This window comes from Gavialis gangeticus, unplaced genomic scaffold, assembly GCF_001723915.1.
Source record: "Gavialis gangeticus isolate Ggan-Ray unplaced genomic scaffold, GavGan_comp1, whole genome shotgun sequence".
NCBI lineage: Eukaryota > Metazoa > Chordata > Crocodylia > Gavialidae > Gavialis > Gavialis gangeticus.
In genome coordinates this window covers 19,354,024-19,354,674 of record NW_017729006.1, presented here as the reverse complement: position 1 = coordinate 19,354,674, position 651 = coordinate 19,354,024, and positions in this window count along the sequence as shown.

Sequence of the window (651 nt, the reverse complement as noted above, 5' to 3'; positions counted from 1 at the left end):
TGGGGTGGGCGGGGCTGGGGCTGTGCTGGGTTGCGCTCCGGATGGAAGGCGCCGGGAGCAGGAGATATACCCCCTCCACACACTGCTCACCCGCCTGGCATGGGGCTGGTGTGAGACTGAGCTGCTGTGCTGCCTCCAGACAAATGGCGTACAGCAGTAGGAGCTGGCTTGGCCTCCCTACACTTCACGGATGAGCAGTGGCTTCGCCTTGGCTGTGCAAGTGGTAACAGGGCACTGGGGAGGTGTGCCACCCAAAAACTCACTGCAGCCCCCTGCCCCCCCATAACTCCCACTCCACCACCCGCCCCACACCAATCCGGAGGCACATGCCGCCCCGTGCCCTGCCACCATTTGCCCAGCTGAGGTGAAGCCACGGATCATCCGGGAGGCAATGGGAGGCTGAGCTGGCTCCTGCCACTGCACATCACTTGTCCGGAGGCAACACAGTGGCTCAGTCTCATGCTGGCCCTGCACCGGCTGGGCAAGCAGCGAGGGGGCATAGTCCCCACTTCCAGTGCCTTCCACCTAGGAGTGCAGCCCCGGCCTGGCCCCAGCCCCACCCCATGCCCTCCCTGACTGGCAGTGGGAACAGCAGCAAGAGCCACCAGACAAGTTGCCACATGAGCAGCTTCCAGACTGGCAGGGTGCAGC